Genomic DNA, 20,858 nt, shown 5'->3' with positions numbered 1-20,858 from the left:
CAGTACTGATGAGGCAGGGAAGATGGGAAGGAAGGAGTTCAAGGAATGGTAGGTAGTTGCCCCCAGAGTAGAGAAAAAGAATCTTGAAGTCACTCTCAGAAGGTCAGTTGGGGAGAGAGGCAGCTTAAGGGAAGGAACAGCAGCAATAAATGCACAGATGGATGAGTAGTAATTTGAGAAACAGAGCTGTGTGATGTGCAGGGCCAGGCCAAGGAAGCAGCAAATTGGGATGACAAATGAGGGAAGGGAAGAGGAGAGGAAGTGACAAAAACAGGAACCAGAGATAAAAAGTCACACTGACTTGCATGGAAATACAGAAGCTTGGATCCCAGCCCACACCCCTTCTCTGAGCGCTGACTGTGAGTCATCAAGCCATGAGCAGTGATTCCCCTTGGACCGCAGGGACCCTGGTCTCTGACTTTCACTCTCCAGTCTTGGGAAGCTTGGGAACCCATGAAGAAAGAAAACTTCCTTTGCCTCTCTGCTCCCACTGCAGGAGCCTTGCTCTCCCTCAGCCAAACATTTCCCCAAGCACAAGGAGAAAGAGTAGGCTCCCTGAAAACAGGGTCTGAAATGAAGATTTGGGTGCACAAAATTTATTGGACAAGGGATAATAGCAAAAGGAGTGAGAGAAGTAACACAGAGTGGGGGAAGGAGCTAAGCAGGGATGTGGACTCAACAGGGAGCATGAATGAACCCTTCCCAAAAGAAGAAAGCCAGGTGCTGCTTCCTGGTACAGGGCAGCTGGACAGGTCACCAAGGGCATCTCACACAGACAGATCACTCATTTGGTCAAGCTTATTGCACCGCATCCTTTTTTCCTCCCCAATTCTTTCAGGAGATCTCCTGCAAGAACTAAAGGAGCCCCCAACCTTGAAGAGAACAATGGGTCCCTCTGGCCTTTTTGATGTGGCCATGGGTATGCCAGGATTCCAAGAAGGTCTTCTGGGACTTGGATTCTGCAGGCAGTAAATTCATCCACCCAGGACCCTGAATCTTGCACAACAGCTGCTCCACAAGAGAATTCAGCGGCCCTCACAGTGCCTGTCTTACCTGTCCTGAGGCCTGGAAGAGGCCTTCCTGCCAAGGAGAGAAGGCTCCCCAAAGCTCTTCATGAGCATGGTAACTGTAGAAGCCATTTCTCCTATGACAGAGATGATCTATAGCACCTGTTTCATATTGCTTTACTTAATTGTACATACTGGACCAGTAGCTTTCTTCCAAGCTGCCTCCTCTTCACACACTTTCTAAGAACTATGGAACCTGAAGCCAATAAAAAGGGATTATTCTTTCTTCCAAATGCTGATAAGAGAGAATCAGTCTTAACATTTTCTGGAGTTATAACATATGATATTTTTTATGTCATTGCCAAATACTAGGCCTAGCCCTCCTGTCCATGGCTGATGGACTCCCTGGACTACAGGTAGGAATGGCCCTGTGTTTGGGATGCAGGCTGTATCTCTCTTAGTTTATAGCCCATACTCATCCATCATATTCCAAAGCTGACTCCTGTAGCAGAGAGCTCCTAGTCCTGCACACACTGGCCAGAGCATATTCTGCCTAGCAGGTCCTTTGGTCTTCATACTGAGCCCCATCTTTCTTTGTTTGGTCACCCAGATCCTGCAACCTCAGAATCCTTATCAGTCCCTGGGCTGCTTAACATAACAGAGTTCCAAAATATTGACTCTTGTTCCTGAGACTTTTATACAAATAAGTTCTTCCATCCACCCAGGAATCTACATACAAAAAGGAGACTTTCCCTTATTTACACAAAACAAAAGACTATGACACACTCTGTGATCATCTTCTACTTTGTTCACTAAATAGTTCTGGGTTGTCCCTCTTTCTGGTACAAAACAGAATTCTACTTCTCTTCCCCCTTGTGGCTGGGATGGGACCAGGTGACCAGTTCTAGCTGATGAGGTAAGATTAAGTGACACCTATCACTAGCCTGACTCCATAGTTTCTAAGGTCAGGGGAGCCCCTTGCTCAAAAAAGTATTAAAAAATTCAATATGGCTACAGCAGAGCATTAATCCAAGCACACAGCCCTTCTGAAAGTGCCGCCTTGTGTGCCACTCTCCCTTTAGGGTTCATGGGTACCCTAAAGCTGGTTCTGCATATCACTTCTGGGTTGGACCATTTAATCATCCATATTACACAATGTGAAGATCTTCTTTTTCTTCTGACAAGGAAACTGATAGTATTTGAGATTGTGGCTGTTCATCGGTACAGGTCCCTGGCTGAACAGAGACCATCTACTCACTCATGATGGACATGCAGCATAGTGAAGAATAAACTTTTGTTGCCAAGGTTATTTGTGGTTGCAGACAAACTTCTCTATCCTGGTTGATGCACACCTTAACGTAAGATAAGAAACTCTGACTTGCTGTGTACTCTTACTTGTATACCCTTTGCACCAACAAAAAGTTAGCATCTGTCTCTTCCTGTCAATCCAGTTAGCAGGCAGCTCCTTCACTGGGTGAAAACCTGGACCTGATCATGAAGCATTAGTGAAACTTAAGTGTTAAACACAGTGTCTCAGAATAACCTTCTTTCTACAAGTTCTAAATATTTTCAAGTTTTCCATTAAAAATCCTTGAACCCTCTTTAGACTCTACACTAGAAATTTCAACACAAAGGATCCTAAGTGAAATGTATCATTATCCATAACTAGAAGTAGAGGGAAGTTTAGCTCTGATTCCGTTTCTCAGTGCTTCCCTCAACTCTGCTCTCCTCTGAGAGTTTCTCTAATCCTGACATCTCAAGATGGCAAGATGGCACCCAGCAGCCACTGGTAATATGCTTCTTTGTTCAGAGTCTACAAGAAACAGAGAATCTTTCATCTGATAATAAAAGTCCTTCTCTGCAGCATCATTGGAACCAGTAAGATCACACCTCCATTTCTGATCAGAAGCAATTGTTAGGGGTTTGCCAAGAGCAGACTGTGTCATTCATCAACACTGATTGGGCATTTATTGTGCTTGGGGCATAATTTTAAGCTCTGTGTTTGCAGTTAAATATGGGTTCTGGAAATACACAGTGAGAGAGATAGGATGGGCTTTCTGGGAGTGCCTTCTGCCTCCCTCTCTCCAGCTGGGGCTGGAGTGTCTTTTCTTCATTTATATGGGTTGAGTTGAGGAAAAAGGGAGATAGCTGCCAGAGATTCTGCCAGAAAATGAATGTAGCCATAGATATCGGGTAGACCTCAGATGTGCATACTCTGCTCTTCTTACTAGCTGTATTTAGTGAAACATAGGAAGGTTTTAGCTGATTTTTCTTAAAATCTGCTAAGTTGTGGCCATAGCTGTCTCTCCCAAAGTACAAGCAAACTCCTCTTTTACCAGAATCTTACTCTTCACTGTTCTACTCCTCCACAAGTCAGGTCCATGAGACCCCTATGTCTCTGAGTCCATTCTGCCTACCTTTGTCCCTAGAGTCAAGATAGCTTCCTAAGATTTACTTCTGTCAAGGTTTGGCCATGCCAGGTGTGGTGGAGCTCACCTGTAACTACAGTGCTAGGGAGGCTGAGGGAGGAGGATTGCTGTCATTTTCCATGACAGACATTCCAATTTGTGATTAATAAGACTGCTTTGCCATGTGTATTGGTTTTCTAATGCTGTAGTAACAAATTACTACCAACTTGGAGCCTTAAAATCACACATTTTTTTTCTCTCTTAATGTTTTGAGATCAGAAATCCAGAATCCATTTTTCTGGGATAAAGCCAAGGGGTGAGAAGTCTAGCTCCTTCTGAAAATTCCACAGGACAATACATTCTTCTGCCTTCCCTAGATGCTGCGGGCCACTTGTGTTCTGTGACCTGTGACCTTCTCAGCTCTCTTTGGCATCTTGTCCCCATCTTCACATCTGCTGCCGCTCTTCTGTAGACAAATCTCTCTCTGCCTCTCTTTTATAAAGATGTTTACATTTAGGACCTGCCTGGATAATAAAGAACGAACTCCCCATCTCAAAAACCTTAGCTGCAATCTCTTTTGCCTGATAACATTTATAGGCGAAGATTAGGATTCAATCCTGACAGTTTACCTATAACACGTATCACACATCTTTGGAGACCATTAACCAGCCCACCTCAATACCTAATATAACCTGCTGCCGCTTTGCCTTCATCTTGGACTAATTTGATGTGTGTTCCGCAAGGCACCAATGACAAGCAAATTTGCCTTTTGATGTTTTCACTGTTCAAATTTCCTCTTTTCCTACTTACCTGCAAACCTGTACATCTATTGGAATATTAATATCATGCTTAGCAAATCAAGCATGCATTTTATATGGCAAAGAATATTAACTTTTGGATTGTTATGTGTATTGCAAATATTTTTATTCCAGTTTATTGGTTTGGATCTTAATGTTTATGTTTTCAGTAGCTATTATTTTTGTAATATTTCTTTCTAATTTATTTTTAGTTTATATTAGTTTTTCTATTTTGGAATTGTAGTTCTATGAGTTGTGGCAAATGCATAGAGTAAGTAGGGATAGTCTGCCTCTATTTTTCTTGTACTTATTTTATATTTAAAAAACAAATTTTATAACCAGAAAATTAGCATAACAATAATTATTACAGTTTATATCATAATATTCAAATTAGTTACTCAGTAGTAACTAACCACTGGGGAGATGGCTCAGTAGAATAAGCCCTGGCCTGGCAAGTGCAAGGGCCTAAGTTCAATCCCTCATTCCGCAAAAAAAAAAAAAAAAAAATTGAGTAGTAACTAACCAAGACATAAACCAAAAAGACTTTTACAAAAAAAAAAGAAATAAGTAACAAATTTTCTTTTCGATGAAGATAAACTATTATAAATGAAACAAATTATCATATATTGCAATATGTTTACAACAAAATATGTAATTTAGAGAAGTAGTTGAACTCCCTACTTACTATTTATCTTTCTTCTATTCTGCTCTTTATCATATACATATATATGCATAGTATATGATATGTGTATATTATACATTCTCAGATAAAATAAATAGTGCAATATTTGAGCTACAGGTCAGAATTATTTGACTTAACAGGATTTCTAGTCAGGATTGCATTTGCTATTCTGGGTCTGAATCCATATAAATTTTCGAATTATTTTCTCTAGCTTCATGAGAAATGACACTGATATCTTCATTGGGATATACTAGCTTTGGAAATACAGCCAGTTTGATTATGTTGGCCTTGCCTATCCAGTAGCAGGAAATATTTTTCTATTTTTCTAATGTTCTCCTTGATTTCCTTTTTCAGTCCGATGTAATGTTCATTGATGAGATCTTTTATTTCTTTAATTGGATTAATATCTAAGTACTTATTTTTTGGTGCTATTGCAAATGATTTTGTTTTGCTAATTAATTCAATGGGTTCATTATTAGCATATAGGAATGTTATTGCTTTTTGTGTTCATTTTGCATCCTGCTCCATTGTTGAATTTGGTATCAATTCTAGGAGTCATTTGGTGAAGTTTGCTGGGTCTTCTTAGTAAAGGATCACATCATTACAAGTAATGACATTTTCACTTCCTCATTTCCCAACATATCCCTTTTATTTCTTTCTCTTACCTGACTGCTCTAATATTTCAAGGACTATGTTGAACAGGCATGATGACAATGGAAATCCTTGGCTGGTTCCTGATTCTAGAGGGCAGGCTGTTAGCTTTTCATCATTTAATATGATGCTGGCAGGAGGTTTGTCATACACAGTTTTTATCATGTTGAGATCTTCTATACCTATTTTATTTAGGGTTTTTATCATGAATGGATGTTAGATTTTCTCAAAGGCTTTTTCTGCAACTATTGAGATGATCGTGTGATTTTGGTCTTTTATTCTGTTTATGTGATGTATTACATTTATTGATTTGCATCTGTTAAGCCAAATCCTTGCTTCCCTGGGATGAAACCTATTTGGTCATAGCATATAATCCTGTTGATGATTTGTTATATTCCATTTGCCTGTATCCGCTTAAGGATATTTGCAGCTATGTTCATTAGAGAAGTTGGTGTATAGTACTCTTTTTTTTTGGTTGGGTCCTTCTCTGGTTGGAAATCAGGATGTTAGCTTCCAAGAATTATTTTGGAAGTATTCCTTCCCTCCCAATTTTATTAAAAAGTTACAGGAGTATTGGTGTTGTGAATCTATTGGGTCATGGGCTTTTTTAAAAATTTTTGATACAGGGCCTTCCTTGCAGTTCAGACTCTTGTGATCCGCAGGTCTCAGCCTCCCCAGCACTGGGATTACAAGTGTGTGCCACCACTCCCAGTTTGGGGGCTGGCGTGGCATGCAGTACTGGGGCTCAAACTAAGGTCTTTGTGCTTACCAGGCAGGTGCTTAGACCCCAGAGCTATTTTCCCCCAGCCCTTGAGCTGTTCTAGTTGGATATTACATATTATATATATTATAAAGTATATAATATATAGTATATATATTACATATCATATATTACATATTATACATGTTACATATTATATATTACATATTTCATATAGAGAGCAAGCATATTTCATTTATTAAAAACATTTAACTAAAAACAGTATACTATTTAAATAAGTACGCAGAAACGTGACAGGGCACATAACATGGGTAAAACTCACCCATTTATAATTTACTACACATGGATATGTAAATGGATACAAATGAATAGCCCATTTCATTTTATTAGATGTTGTAATATGTTATATAATATATATTTCAATTCATTGCCTGTTTTGAGACTGTTCAAGATTTTTCAGTCTTCTTAATTCAGTTTTGGCTATATGTATATGTATATATATATATATATATATATATATCCATTTATTCTGAATTCTTATATGTTTGGCATATAAATTTGTGAAGTAGTTACTAATAATTTTCAGGATTTCAGCAGTGCCCATTGTGACTTGACCTCTTCAATTTCTAAGTGCATTAATTTTTGTCTTTTCCATCCTTTTATTGTAAAACTGGCTAAAGATTTATCTATTCCATTTACTCTTACAAAGGACCAGCTCTTCAATTCATTGACTCTTGCCATTGCATTTAGTCCCCTAAAAATTTATTAATACCTGCTCTGTTCTTCATAACTTCCTTCCTTGTACAAGCTTTGAGTTTGGACTGCTCTGTTCTTCTAAGATTCTGAGACACACCTTTTCAGAGGTTATAAAGAACCTCTGAAATGGGCTTGATCTATTTTTCTGATGTGAGTGTTCACCACTATAAACTTCCCTGTAAGACTGTGTTCGTGGTGTCCCATGAGCTCTGCTATGTTGTACTGGCATTATTGTTTAATTTGAGGAATTGTCTTATTTCTTCCTTAATTTATTCTATGGCCTGTTGATTATTCAAGAGTGTGTTGTTTAATTTCTGTGTTTGCATAGTTTCAGTGGTTTCTTTTGCTGCTGATTCCTACTGTCATTACACTGTGACCTGGTAACATGTATGGTAAAACTTTTATTCCTTTGTATTTGCTTAAGTATGCTTTATTCATCAGTATGTGCTTTATGTTGGAGAACATACTATGTGTGGCCAAAAAGAATGTGGATTTTGTTGCTGTTGGGTAGAACACTTGGCTCCCCACCCAAGGTCACAGCTGACCACACCACACTTTTCTAATGAACATATGTGCTTCAGCACAACAGTAACTGGCTGTGCATTTCCGTAGTGAATTGGGAGAACACAGAAAGCAGTCTTTGCACACACCGACTTGGTACCACAAATGACAAGGTGTATCCATGTGTATTGAACTGTGAATGGGTGAGTTTTACCCACATTATGTGCCCTGTTACATTCTTGCGTATCTATCACTTGTTTTATCAAATACTTTCTTTTGATTTTTCATGTAGAGTCAGCCCAAGTCAGTAAAATGTTTCGTGAAAACCCACTTTTACATTTTTGGGAGAAGGCTGAAGTGAGTCATCAGGTGTCTTGGCTGCTGCTGCTGACTTGAATCATATGAGCCAAAGAAGTTGTCAAGGTTTGACAGACAGAGAGTCACACAATGAAGCCCTTGATTCAATGAGGGAGAAAACAGTAATGCAAATAGATACTTGAATAATATCGAATAGTCAAAATGCTACAAAATGATCATGTGTATCCAAGTGATCCAATGTTAAAACTAGGTGGGAAAGTTATTACGCTCTTGCCATGGCTGAAACTATGGGACAGAATGGCAAAACTGATTCAAAGTAATTGTTTGCAACAAGATGATTTGAAACACACTAATAATGAAATACAAATGAAACATTCTAATGCAGCAATAGTAATACTCTAAAATATATTTATCATGACACTTTACCATCTGAACTAAAATCCTTCATGCCAAGACTTTATCATTCTAATCATTAGATTCTAAAGGCTTTTGGGAGAAGTGACAGATGTGGCATTGAGATTTTTAGAACAATACTGACACTCAAGAGATTGGTTTCTTTCAAAATTCCTTACACTTTGACCAAAAAAAAAAAAAAGGAGAAAGAAACCCAACAATTTGTCTGCTATTCGCTCATGCTTTGCAAGCTTTATTTCAAATCGTCAAGCAATTCATGCAACATCTGACTACATGAAAACTGAGGAACAACTGGCATCAATGCATGCCAAATAAATATTCCAGCTATGGTATAAAAATATGTGCCCTGGTAGATGCGAAGACATTTTACAACATGAATTTAGAAGCTTATTCCAAAATTCAGCCACTGGGCCTTTATTCATGCAGTATTAAACTATAGGACATCATGAACAAATTTGTTGCATTTATTTCAAACAATAACATAAACGTGGCATTTGACATTTGGTTCACTATTTACCCACTGACATTACGTGTGCTGAAAGAACACATGTAGACCAGCACAGAAACTATATGCAAGAACAAAACCAAAATTCCTAAGAAAATGTTGCAAGTTACAATAGAGATTTTGTATTTCAGAAAGACATAACACTGGTCTCCTAGATGAAGAACAACAAAGGAGTATTGGTACTGTCAACATTACGCCATGATGAAAAGATTGATAGTGAAGCCCAGCCTGGTGGGGCATGCCTGTAATCCCAGCACTGAGGAGGCCAGAGCAGGAGGATCCTGTGAGTTCAAGGTCAGCCTCTGCTACACAGTGAGTTCCGGGCCAGCCTGGACCGCACAGTGAGACTCTGTCTCGAAACAAGCAAGTAAAGATTGACAATGAATCCTCAACACAAATGAAGCTAGAAATGGCCACACTTTACAACACAACGAAAGACAGGGTAGATGTTGTTGGCAGGTTGTGCAGCAACTGTGGTGTCACTTGAAACACAAAGCATGACCAATGCTTTACTGTGCTTTACTCAATTCTAAATATGTCAGGTGTAAATAGTTTCATAGTTTACAAAGAAAATAACAAGTACAAAACATCATGGAAAAAGTTGCTTAGAAAATTGAGACTGGAATTAACAAATAATCCATTAAAACAGAGGAAGAACAGTATATATCTGCCCAAGAAGCTCCTCAAAAGAATTCTGGAGCAGACTGGTGAGCAGACAGGTGATCCCCAGTACTGAAAAACAAACAAACAAACGAAAAAAGATTTACTTTGGCAGGGAAGCACCTGCATGGCAAGCGCAAGGATCCAGAGTTCAATCCCCAGTCCCACATGCAGGACCAGCCCTGAGCTGGGCTGGCCACTGAAACAGGGTGTGGTGGTGCACATCTGTAATCCCAGTGTTAGAGAGGCTGAGACAGGAGGAGCACTATGAGTCTGCACTACATAGCGAGCCCCTGTACCAAATAAATAAATAAATCTAAAAATAAAAAAAAAACAAGAAGACCGACAAAATGTCAAGTATGTCCTACCAAAGAAGACAAGAAAACAAAACACATGCGCTATAAGTATGACATTTGTGCATGGATTTTATAGAGAGGTAAAAAGTTGATGTCAAAAATGTTTATGTTTAGTCTAAATAATCATTACATATTTAAATAATCATTACATATTAAAATTTTAATATTTCATTTTATTGATATTTTATTTCGCTGTGAAGTACACATTGTTTAATATAATAAAACATAAAATTACAATTAATAGTTTAACAATAAGTACTTCTAAAAAATAAATATGGGTGTTATACACATGCCATAATGCACCTTTCAAAAAATTTTCCATGATGTCACCGCGGCTACATCCATTTCTTCAAAGGTTTGGTTCAATTCTAATATTCCTTTGCTGATTTTTTGTTTAATTTATATGTCTATTGTCATAGTGGGGTATTGGGCTCCATCATTACAGCTGTACTGATGTTTACCTGATCTTTTATGCCATTAGAGTTTGTTTTATGAAGCTGGGTATATCATGGTTTGGGCACATAGGTTTGTAACTGTTATCACTTCCAATTCAGTAGTTCTATTAACCAATACAATGTCCTTCTTACCCTCTTTTGAGCAGTTTTGGCTTGAAAACCATTTTGTCTGAAAATAGGATAGCTACTCCTTCTTGTTTTGGGGTTCTGTTGCATGGAATATTGTTTTCCATCCTTTGATTTTTAATCTATGTATGTCTTTTGTGTTAAATATGTTTGTTGAATACAACATGCCTTTGGGTTTTATTTCTTGTTCCATTCTGCTAATCTGCATCTTTTGATTGGCAAGTTGACTCCACTTACATTGATATACTCTGACTTATTCCTGTCATTGTATTAATTTCTGGCTGTTGTTTCCCTTCTATCTAATTGCTAGCCCTACCTGATACATTCATTTTACTGGACCTTTTAGCATTGTTAGCTTCATTGTCTCCTAGGATATACTTGATAACTTGATATACTTGAGTGCTAGTTTGGTGGTCATTAATTTCTTTAGATTTTCTTTGTTATGGAAGAATCTTACTCCTCCATCGATTTTGAAAGAATTTTTAGGACTATAACAGTCTGGGTCTTATTTTCTTTAAAAGATTGATTTATTTTTCATATTGCCTTGTTGTTTTTAAGGTATCTTTCTCATTAATTGATCATTCACCACAGCCCCATCTTCTAGATCTGACACTTTTTACACTGCTTATTTCTCCCATGTTTCAATCATGTTTTAATCTCCAGGATTTCTTTTTGGAACTTCCTTTTTTATACATATTTGGTTGTTGCCGGTTCTCACTACACAGCTTGGACTTGTAGTGATTCTCCTACTTTAAGCATCCCCAGTGCTGAGGTTACAGGCATATGCCACCACTCCCAGACTCTGTGGTTGGCTCAGTCCACCCTGGGAGCAGGGCCAACGTGGCACGTGGTGCTGGGGATCGAACTGCAGTCCTTGTGCTTGCTTAAGCAGGTGCTTTGGTCCACTGAGCTATCTCACCAATCCCCTTTTTGGAATTTTCTTATGAACTCCTATTCTTTTCTGTGCTGGACACTTATGTTTTGCATTGGTTCCTTTATCTCCACTGTTTAGTAGCATCCTCTCTAGATCCACTGATCATTTGTTTCATTACAATCATTTTGTGATTAGTTGACTGATATCTTCTTTAATTTTTTCAAGTACCTCATAGAATTATCTTGCCTCTATTGGTAACTTTTCAGTCCTATCTGCTTTGTAGATTATGATTTCCTCCCTTCAGTGCCCTCTGTATCAATTTTGGGAGAGTTGGGAGGTTTTGGAGGCATTTTTTGCTTCATCTTTTCATGCTCCTGCTTGGTTTTTGTGCTAGGGTTTGCAAATTCTTTGGTCCAGTGCCCCATTCTTCAGGATCATGGCATATGACTCTCAGGTGTTGGCATAGAAGGAAAACCAGCTGCTGGCTACTACTGTGTTACCTTGTCTATAGTCGGAAATTCAATGACAACAATGGCACCAAATGTCAGCTGGATACTGACAAACCCTAGGAACCACTCATGAACAGACCTTTACCAAAGAGGACTCTGATTTTAGTGAAGACAATTAGACCCTCCTTTAATTGATCTACGATAATTCAGAGCACTGATTTCTGCTGGATATTGGAAGCAGTGCTGGAACTCAACCATGCCACTAGCCTAAAATGCCTTCTTTTTCAGGACTGCCCCTCTGACAGTTACTCCCTCTGAACTCATGTTCTGTAATTCACACAATAGAATACAGCCTCCATGATCTTTCTGGTCTGAGCCTGGGACTCTCGGGGGCTCCAGGAGATTCCTCTGTAGCTATCACTCTCTCCAACCCTATTTCCCAGGGCTGTCTCTCACTCAGTCTTTGTGGAGGGTGTGATTTGAGCCCTAAAGCAAAACTGTCTTTCTAGGTGCTGTTTTCTTCTTTGATCAGATCAGTCTGTTGATTGTCAACTCTGCTACCCTACCCTGTGGAAAATCCAGGGCCTGGAGGCAGAGCACGCAGTTCCCAGGTCCTCCCAGGCCTGATGGGTGGCAGCATCTACTGGGGGCACGGTGTCCACTTCCTGTGTCCTCCTGGCACCTGCTCCTGTTCCGCCTCTTGCTTGTGGTAGTGAGGCAGAACTCCTCCAAACTATGCTGATTTTTGTTTATATGATGAGGTAGGAGCTAGAAAGACTACAGACATAAAATTTTAGTGTTGTGTAATAAAATTTATTTTGCTTTATTATTTCTTTCAATTCCTTTAATCTTATCAAGAATTTCCAATCTAATGTTGTATCTTGCTTTTATAGTCTTTTTTAATATTATGTTTGGTTCTTTAATTTATCAAAATTAATTTTGGTATACAGTAAGAAGAGTCTAAATTGATTTTTTCCCAAATTGCTAAAGTATTGTCCCAGTACCATTTATTGAATAATCCATTTCTTTCATAGTGTTTTTTGATTCTTCCCCAGAGAAGTATTTAGAGGTATAATTTCAAAAAGTAAATAAACTATTTTAGTTTTGTAAATATTTAATTTTCTCATTCTAAAATATTTTTTTAATTTACTAACTTTAAAAATTTTTTTTAAGTCTTTATTGTTAATTTTAGCAGTATCTGGATTCTCATGTCAGAAATCAGTTAAAATCACTTGATTCTTTTGAAATTATTTTTCCTTCCACTTCATGTGGAACTAAGCAAAAAGTTAAAAGTTCAGCCAACAACTAGTTTGGCTGGGATGTTCTGCATACTTTAGTGTATTATTGGTAAAGACTTAGCTACCCATACAACTAAGAAGTCACCAAGTACTCAGAAAGCAAAACAAATGTACCATTCCACTCATAGATCAAGCCTACTAGTGGCTATCCATGGAATAACTTCTGTGTAAGATTTTTAAATTGGAGACAAGAAATACATAGCTACACAGGTGTGTTCATGCTTGTGTGCATATGTGTGTGCTGTTTGCTTAATCCCTTGCTTCTCACAATGTAGCCTTACAACCTGCAAGATCATCCTCACTATAGGACCTGTTAGAATAGAAACGTCAGAGGGCCAGGGGATGTAGTTCAACCTCATAAGTGCCTGCCTGGCAAGTACAAGGTCCAGAGTTTGATCCCTGGTACAGAAAAAAAAAAAAAACCTCAGGCCCCACCCCAATTTACTGAACAAGAATGTGCATTTTATGCCCATATGATTTGTGTGCACATTAAAATCACAGAAGCACTGGTTTAAGCTCATCCTTACTTCCTGGGTTGGCCAGAGCTCTCATTTTGATATTCAGCACAAAGCAAGCTCTTTTACTCAGAGGAAAAGGGACAGAGATCCATCCAGATATTTCATCTGAAGCAACAAAGAAGCATCAAGCCAACTCCAAGACAGAGTCTTTTAGTGTCTGCATTGAATAGGAGGAGTTCTTTGGTTTTCGCTCTTGTTTTGTTTTGTTTTGTTTTGCTTTTTAAAGGCTGATTGACATTTCTAGATTTTTTTAATAATTTTATTGAGAAACAAATAGCAATGAGATAGTTTCAAGACCGATTAGGACAGTTTCAATAATTAATACGTTGCATATTTCTGTCTTCGTAATGGTTATTCATAGTACAAGATGAAGACATGATATCCTGTCCACAAACACTACTAGTATAAATATTTCCATTCATTGAATTAAGAGAAAGTAACTGTATATCTACCCTAACTATTTTGAATATACAGATAAAAATGGTCCTTCATTTGTATCCCCCTTTTTTGGTTAGTTTTGTCAGAGATGGGTATTCCATCATTATTTAAATATTGTAGGTGTGTGAATTCAGCAAAATATCCCAGTATAGTCCAGTAGTCATAATAGTAGTGGGTTATCGGAGGACTGGCAATGTTGGAAGTTGTTGACTTGAGCCTTTTACAGTTCAGCGTATTAATATGGCTTTACTTTTTATGCTTCGCTTTTATACTTTTCTGCTGGATGACTAAGACCAAGATAAAGCAAGACCTATATAACAAGAAATGTAACTTATATCTGATAAGGTCAGTCAAATCCTCTCAGGATTTACCCTGAAACCCTGTACTGTAGTTTGTAGATCCTTTGTCAGTGTCAGCCATATAGATGAGTCATGGCCATTGCCTGACTGATTTGCTCTCTGTGAAAGCCTGAGAGAATGTTTTCTCTCCATGTGACTTTCCTTAGGCACATTCTACATCATCAATTACTTTCCTCCATGGCCCCATAATCTCCTTGATCAGAAAATTTGGAACATAACTGAGTTACATGATGTTATAGTACAGGTTCTCCTTCGTCCTGAGTCCTCACTGACCTTGAAAGGCTAGGGCCAAAATATTGGCTGTCCTTGCAGCTCTTCTTTTTCTCTAATTTTTGGTCTGCAAATTTAAGTTGTTAACCCTCCAGAAGAGAAGCTTAGTATTATTACCCTATAACATAGGCAGTTGAGCTTAACCTCACTATCTGTCTGAATATCAAACATCTTAAACATAGCATGGAACAGGTATTTTCCATCAAGTATTGATATGTTAAACTTTAAGCCCCTACAGAATATGAAGAAAAAAATAGAAAAATACTTTAAAAAATAGGAATAAGCAATTTCATATTTTTACATATAAATATAACCATATACAGCATTGTAGCAGGACAGTCCTATGACATTTTTTTCTTGTCTTTTGTTTTCATTTATTATCCTTTGTTTAAAACAAACATTTACTTGAGAGACAGTATGGCAGTAATTGGTAGAACATGGAAGCAGTACGTATTTAGAAGACCAGAATGACAGGCATTCCAAGTATGACCCTAGTATTACACATTGCTATCTTCAGTGAAGTTGCTTAGTTCACAGGTGTCAGCATATATAGTTAGTCAGGGTGAGAATCCTACCAATTAACTGCTAGTTTCAAAAACCTGCTGAAACGATTGATGATGTAGAGTGTGCCTAAGGAGAGTTACATGGAGAGAAAACTTTTTCTTAGGCTTTCACAGAGAGCAAATTGGTCAAGCAGTGGCCATGACTCATCCACATGGCTGACACTGACAAAGGGTCTACAAACTGCATTACAGGGTCTCAGGATAAATCCTGAGGGGATTTGACTGATATTATCAGATAAAAAAGCTGCAATTGTTGTTACATAGGTCTGCTTTATCATGGTCTTAACCATCCAGCAGAAAAGTATAAAAATGAAGTATAAGAAGTAAAGCCATGTTGTTATGATGAGCTGTAGGGGACTCAGGTCAACAACTTCTGACATTGCCAGTCATGCAGAAGACCCAATACTATTATGGACTACTGGACTATTTCGGAATATTTTGCTGAGTTCACACACTTATAATATTTAAATGACAGAACTAACAAGAAAAGGGGATACAGATGAATGACCATTTTGTATTTGTGTATTCAAAATGGTTAGGATAGATATATAGCTACATTCTCTTAATTCAATGAATAGAGGGATTTGTTCTAATAGTGTTTGTAAATAGGATATTATGTCTGCATCTTGCACAACAAATAACCACTAGGAAGACAGTATGCAATGTGTTAATTATTGAAACTGTCCTACTAATTTGATTTGAAACTGTCTCATTGCTATTTGTTTCTCACTAAAATTATGGGGGAAAAAAGCCTGCTGAAGATTCTCAGGATCATTGCACCATGCAGAAAATGAAATACCTTGGAAGTAATCTAACTAAAGAAGTCAAAGATCTTTTCAAGGAAAATTACAGTACTCTTAAAAAGAGATTGTAGAAGATTTCAGAAAATTGAGAGATATTCCATGCTCCTGGTTTGGAAGAACCAATATTGTGAATATGGCCATACTTCCAAAATTGCTGTACAGACTTAATGCAATCCCTACCAAGCTTCCACCAACATACCTCACAGACCTGGTTTTCACTTTTGTGTTCTACCATTAATGAGATTCAGCCATCCACTTGGTCCGTGTTTCTTTCATTCCTTTAATTTTCTTTTTGTTTCCCTTTTCATAATTATTAGATGGTTCTTTCTATAAATTCTTGGTGAAATTTTATAAAGAGGTTGTGTGGTTTGCTAATTACTCATTTTAACTCTGTTAAGCAGCAGTGTTTCATTGCCACCAACTTGTACATTGTGTGCCCTTGGATTATTGGGGGTCCACCACTGAGGTCCTTCCCTTTCATCACTAAGAATGATGCGATCTCCCTCAGCAGGACCCATAGGTATGGGAGACTTCATTGTTGTCATACTGATCTTTTCATACTTAAAGAAGACTTCACTGTAGCACATCATAGCACAAAATTTATTCTGCAAATGGGACTGAATTTGTTGAGCCATTCACAAAGCTTTCCAAATGCACTCTTGCATGTGACTGATAAAGACTTACCTTCCTCTATGAATAAGAAGACCCTGAGTATTCAGAAAATATAACGATTGCATCACAGATTGGACTGTGTACCATAGTTCAACACCAAGGGCTTATTTTAGCCCTGGACTTTGATCTGTCTGTATCAGCATCTAGGGGTCATTTTGAACATTTCAAACACAATAACAGTGACCATTTACAGAATATCAGTCAAACATTAGGTGATATGGTAAGATACCTGGTCCTTTCCTTAAAGAACTACTTAGAAGTTAATCTACATAAAAGATAATCAACCAGGGCCAGAGAGATAGCTCAGTAGAATAAGTGCTTGCCTGACAAGCCCAGGGTCCTGAGTTCAATTCCCGGTACTGCAAAAAAAGAAAAAGAAAATCAACCTACACTAAAAGAAAGGCAATTATGCACTGCAGGGGCTTTTATCTAGGGTTGATAAGAGAGAACAGACCAAGAATTTTGATGAAAGAGTATATTTGTCCTAACATAATGCTCACAAATAAATTGGCAAAAAAAATACATACATTGGCATTTGTTTTTTATTCCTCCATTCATTTGATAAGTATTATTAAGCATTCAGCATCACTTAATTCTCATGAAACTGAAAGACAGATATTATTATTCCCACTTATAGATGAAGATAGTGAAGACTAAGAGGCTGAGGATGTGGCTCAATGATAGGGTTCTTGCCTTGTATGCATAAATCCCTGGGTTCAATTTCCTGCACCACAAAAGGAAGGAAGGAAGGAAGGAAGGAAGGAAGGAAGGAAGGAAGGAAGGAAGGAAGATGTTCAATCACCTAAAGGAAGGTAAGAAAATAAAAAAAAACAAAAAAAGATAAAAAAAAATTTTAAATGTAGATCTCAGTCATAAAAAAAAGTGACATTAAACATAATAATCCAGAGAAAAAAAATAAATAAACATAATAATCTAAATATAGTGTTAAACACAGAATAACAGAATAGATATTTGTAATGGCCACAGCTATATGCTATCTGTAAGAAATTCACTTCAAACATAATGATATAGGTAAGTTGAAACAAAACTATGGAAAGAGATAAACCATACTAACATTAATCAAAAAAAAATAAAAATAAAATTAGCTACACTAATATCAAATAAAATGGACTTCCAAACAAAGAAAATTTCCACAGACAGCACATAATGATGAAAGGGACCTTCCAGGAGAAATATATTGAGATCCTTACTGTTTATGCACCAAGCAACAGAGCAGAGAAGTGTGTGAAGCAAAACAATGATATAACTAAAGGAGAAACAGGTACACAACTATTGCTGAAGATTTCAACACACTTTTCACAATAATTGATAGAACAAGAGGACAGAGTACCAGCAAAGGTTCAGAAGAACTCAACAACATATTAACTAACAAGATCTCATCAGCGTTTACAAAACTCTCCTCCCAACAGAATACACACTCATTGCAAGCTCCCCTGGAATGCATATCAAGAAATAGATTCTATCTTGGGCCATAAGATAAACCTCAAAAAATAGAATGTGTTCTCTGAGTATAATGGAATCAAATTTGTATTCAGTGCCTGAAAGATAACAGGAAAAATCGCCAAATATTTGAAAACTAGCACAATTGTAAACAATCAACAGTAGGCTAGGAAGAAAGTCCCGTTGGCAATCAAAAACCATAGAGAACAAAAAATGAAAGTACAATATATCAGAATCTGTGGGGTACAGCTAAGGCAAAGTTGAGGGGGAAATGATAGTGTTAAGTGTTTGTGTTAGATAAGAGTAAAGATCTCTAATCAATAATCTAAACTCTGACATCAAGAAACTGGGAAGAGAAAAGTAAAACAAATTCAAAGCAAGCAGACAAGTTTGTTTTTTAAAAGATCAATAAAATTGACAAATTTCTAGAAAGGTTAACAAAATACAAGAAAGGTATTCAGGCTGGGGAGATAGCTCGGTAGTCCAAGTGTGTGCCTGGCAAGTGCAAGGATCTGGGTTCAATCCCCAGTACCATATGCAGTGCCAACCTGAAACCCCAGGCACGCCATGCCAGCCACCAAGACCAGGGGTGGTGGTGCATGCCTGTAATCGTAGTGCTGAGGAGACAGAGACAAGAGGATCACTACGAGTCTGAGCTGCATCACAAGACTCCATACCAAATAAATAAATAAATAAAATTTTAAAGGTATTCATATTAGATATGAAACAAGGGTTATCACAGTAGTCTCTACCTACATAACGACTGATAAAGGAAAACTATGAACAATTCTACACACTAGATTTCCCAACTTAGATGTAATGGACCAAAGTTAATATCACTAATAAATAAGAAAACAGATAAAATGTGTCTCTCAATATAATGCAACAGTGACATCATCTCACTTTTGTGAAATCTTGACAAAATTTCCTAACTTCAACCTAATCTGGAGGAAACATCAGGCAAACCCAAATGGAGAGATATTATATAAAAATTCACCTTGTTCTCCAAAAATGTCATATAAGAAAAATATAGACTGAAATGGTGTGCAGGTCGATACTAAAGAAACATGGTACCCACAACATGACCCTGGATTGTTACTGTAAAATATCATCTACAGTCTTTAGGTCAGACTGTAATATTGCATAGATGTTAACTTGTGATTTTTTCAATATGCACAGCATATTGAAAGAAAGGGCTATCATCTCTGTAAATAACATCCAAGGGCTCAGGAAACAAAATTGAAATATAAGGGCTGACCAAATAGCTCAGTGGATTAAAGCGCCTGCCTAAGCAGACTCAGGGGCAGGGAGTTCTATCCCCAAGCCTGCCATGCTGGCCCCACCCCCGGGGTGTGCAGAGATGGCAATTGAGACTGGGCATGGTGGTGCATGCCTGTAATCCCAGCACTTGAGAGGCTGTAAACAGGAGGATCACTACAAATCCGATCTATGCAATGAGACCCTGTACACCCTGTCCTAAAATACACACACAAAAAAATTGATATATGGCAATAACAAATGTAAAGTACATATAGTAAATTGGAACCATTGGCAAATCTAGCTGATATATGTATATGAGTTCTATGCATCATTCTTAAAACTTTTCAGCAATTTTTAAATCATTTCTAAATAAAAAGTAACCAAGCCCTAAAGTATGGGCATGGGCGTGGCCCAGTGCCTGCCACCTAGTAAATGCTCAAGAAATGATAGAGAACAAATGCAAGTTGAGAGAAGACTTCAGGCAGAGCTGCATTTTGCTCTGTAAGAAACCAACCACTCTCTTCTAAATGGACTCAATCTTGGGAAGAAAATTGAGCGGTCCCTTTTCATTATATGTCAGACAATTCAGGGCCTTTTGCCAAAAAGGCAGATGCAACATGATAACTTGGTGGCCTGACAAAGGTAAGCCTTCTTCTTACAAAATTGGAAGATAGGTAGACTTGTTGGCATGAAGGAAAACCAAGGGAATCCCCACCCCAGCCTCACAAGCCCGCCTGCCAGCTCTTGCAGTCAGGAGTTGGTACCAAGATGGCAAACCTTCTTGGCTTCTCTCAGAGATACTTTCTTTTTTAGGAATATGGGAGAATGCTCCCATTTTTGAGACATTCTTTTGTCATTTCTACAAGATTGCATGTGACTTTATAAATATTTTTAAAAGATATAGTTTTATAAGTATTTAATATTGTACTAATTTGATTTTGAATTGTAAATATCAAGGATTCTGTTTTTAGGGTACAATGCGAGAGTAGCTAAGAAGCCCTCAGGCTGAATGTCAGTTGCTTGTATCAGGAGGCCTGAGGTAAGGTAATAGTACCAAGCCACTAGGACAACAGCACACCCACAGCAACTGCTAGACCCAGTTTCTTCCTCTTGTTTTTAAGTGATAAGCAATTCTAGTCTCTCCTCCTCCTGCTCCTCTTATTCCTTTTCTACCCACCCCCAGCTGCTACTTTCCTTGGCGTTGGTTTCACTCTGAGCAGCACCTCAGCCCTCACAAATCACCAGCAACAGGGTCACCTGTGCAGTTCACCCAGCAGTGCTCTGAGGAAGCTTTTGTCCTCCCAAAATCTTCAACTAAGCGTCACTGGACAATCTTCAATAGTTGCCCATACATAGCATGGGCTAGGGAGACAGAATAAGCTGATTTGAAAGGCTAAAATTGGATTCCTACTCTAGAGCCCTGGAGGCTCAAGTTATAATTCTATAATAAGAACATAGGTAAGGGGAGAAATCAAAAATCTAGAAAGAAGTATAGATTTACAGAGATTTGCTCTAAATCATATATCGTTTTTGTGT

Source organism: Octodon degus, unplaced genomic scaffold (assembly GCF_000260255.1).
Source record: "Octodon degus isolate 3935 unplaced genomic scaffold, OctDeg1.0 scaffold00060, whole genome shotgun sequence".
In the NCBI taxonomy this organism is placed as follows: Eukaryota; Metazoa; Chordata; class Mammalia; order Rodentia; family Octodontidae; genus Octodon; species Octodon degus.
Note: the sequence above shows the minus strand (reverse complement) of the source record.